Source organism: Kogia breviceps, chromosome 4 (assembly GCF_026419965.1).
Source record: "Kogia breviceps isolate mKogBre1 chromosome 4, mKogBre1 haplotype 1, whole genome shotgun sequence".
NCBI classification, from domain to species: Eukaryota; Metazoa; Chordata; class Mammalia; order Artiodactyla; family Physeteridae; genus Kogia; species Kogia breviceps.
The window spans coordinates 169,417,414-169,420,058 of NC_081313.1; the positions used below are offsets into that span (position 1 = coordinate 169,417,414).

Here is a 2,645-nt window from a genome sequence, read left to right on the forward strand (position 1 = left end):
TTCAGATTCTTCAATAATTTAATGTTCTATGCCCTTAAGGCTGTTAGACCTTAAGGTATCCAGGTCTGGTTATGTCCCAGTGATAACAGAGGACCTGTTGCATGATGTATGCCAAATACACAGTAAAATCCAGAAATTCCAAGTGCTTCTTCATTTGAACCTATTTGGCTTCTCTCCTTTGTAACAGGGGTTTGATTTTCCCGATAATGAATGAATTAAAATAAGGTGCTTAAAAATTCCACACTGAGTCTCAAGATAGTGAACAAACACTATTTAAAAATGCCCTCTGAGCCTCAGTTTCCCCTTCTGTAAAATGAAGGAGTTGGGTTTGAGTTAGTTTTGCAGACCATACCATGGATGGGTGAACTAGTTGTCACAATCCCCAGCAGTGAGGAGGTGAGGGGAACCCAGCTGCAAATGTGGATGTGAGAGTGGGGTGGAGGGTTGAGCCAGGGCAGCAAGTGGCTGGAAAACTGGCCTTCAAGAGGTCAGTCTCAGCTCTGAACTTTCAAGTCTCAAAAGTATGTCTTTGTCTTTTGATCTGATGGTTTGGTCTATTATGATTGTCTGTCATTCCAGTGTATGTACTCACTGTAGATTTATGTACAGAACTAAATATCCCATTTATTCATGTATAAACTGTAACAAAACCAGTCAGATATTTCCTCTCACCAGCAGATCTTGCACTGGAAAAGGAAAACAAATATACACATTTCAGCAACCTCAGAAATTTCATTAAACCTGCATAGAGGCATAATTCATTTTGGAGTTCAATTGTATGTTCAAGGAATCAGTTCCTATCATAAAGACAACTACGGTATATGCTGTGCAAAATTATCCCCATTTATTGTGGTTCAACTGTAGACTCTACTGCCTCTGGTGAAGGCACTCAGCAAGTTCTTTTCACAAATAACACCCTTCAGAGCGGCCCCTTCCTGTTTTACACAGCATTGTCTCAGAACTTGTGGCCAAAGTAATTCAAAAGCAAGACAACGAAAAACAGGGACTCCTTGAGGGCAGTGGTACCGAACTCACAGGCCACAAGGGGTCCCTGTGGCCCATTCATAAGCTGACAAAAGTGTAACCTCTAAGTACAAAATTCTAATTATCAAAAACAAACAGGAGTCAAGTGGTACTTCCTGGTGAAACAGAACCGTCTCACATGCCAGGAGGTAAAGGGTGACCCGATATCCCATCTGCTGATCAAGCCAAGAGGCTGGGAACAGGGCTGAAGGAAGAAGGCTGCCATCAGCGAAGACCCTAAGAGCCAAGCAAGTGGTCCTTTCCGAGGGCACAGTCTCTCGTGATGCCAGGTGTCCCGACCTGGATCTCAGCACGTGGGTTACCCACTAGGGTCACATAATTTTCCTGGAGTGATTTTGCCAAAACCCAAACTTTTTCTTGACCAAAGACTGATTTGGCAAACCAAATCCTAGCTTGGTGCTTGCCCCTTCACTGGGACATGATTCAGATCCTAATGCAAACACCACAAGAACAGCTAATGGAAATCAGAGCACTGAGCTCTCATCTATGACACAAACTATCGAGATGACATTCTTGATTCATCTCACTTTCAGGGACTGGTCACTAGAAAAGCTAGTGACCAGCTTTTCAAAACATTTCCTTCCTACTAAACGCAGAAATGTGCCGAGACAGGCATCACCAGCAATTTTTCTTGTTTTAAATGCTTAAAAACAAAAGGGTTTTCCAACCATAAGCCGATCCTCATGCATCCTGCGTCCCCTAAGGGGGATGGGGGCATAAAAACACAGACAGCTACAAAATTTGCCCTAGAAAAATGCAAGATCCTCATAAAGCCAACATCCCCCCACCAAACATCCTACTAAGTCAGCACAGAAGTGGTGAAGGCTCAAGAAACAAAACAAATATTATAGAAATAGAGCTTGAAAAACGACATGATTTCCTCATGATCCTTCTCACAGCCCTGTGTCCCCTCCTCCTTGCTGCTCCAAGAGGAGAGATGCCCTGCTCCAGCAAGGGAAGAGGGAGCCCAGGAGACAGTGGCCACCTTTCCCTCTGGGTCCGGGCACACGCCACCTCCGACTTTTGGGTCAGAATTAGGCTCTAAGAATTCAATGCTAATTACAATAGCTTTGCACTGGGGAACATTTGCCAGAACTGCAAACAGCCATGGGGCTGATCAGAAAGCTGAGTCCATCTTTGTGGCTGGAGATGTTTTCAATAACCGTTACACTCCTCTGCTCCACGGCTGCACCAGTCCTACGCCTACCTGAGCAGTGGAATTAAAGCGGCTAGTCTGTCACCAAGCACCACCCTAGGGTCCCTTCCTTGCCACCCTTCCTGCAAACCACCTCTTGCCCACTCCAAGGCCTGTCCTTTCCAGAGAGGGTCCTGGCTGTTAGCTGGAAAACAGAACAAGAACTCTGAAAAACATGACTTGGGAAGTAAGTCCACACAGAAAGGTAAAAGCCAGACGAGATTTCCATATGGCGACGCAGCCCTCAGAAGACAGACTCCAGGAAGAAAGGGCATGAAACACCGGACCTCGGGGGCAGTGGTCCCCACTGCAGGGACGGCGTCCTGCTGCCCCCAGGGGGCCAGGAACCCCAGGGTCTTCTGATGGTTCTGCACCGTCCCCCCTTGGCCGGGTTGTACATTCACTG

General features: G+C 46.2%; 1 protein-coding gene across 1 annotated transcript in view; it reads right to left on the reverse strand.

The window, feature by feature from the left end:
- SLC35E1 (solute carrier family 35 member E1) overlaps nucleotides 1-2,645 on the reverse strand; it is a 16,703-nt gene continuing 14,058 nt past the window's right edge. Inside the window, exon 6 of the mRNA XM_059062724.2 lies at nucleotides 1-2,645. This exon is cut by the window's right edge and continues 306 nt beyond it. The gene's annotated coding sequence lies outside the window, so the exon portion shown is untranslated.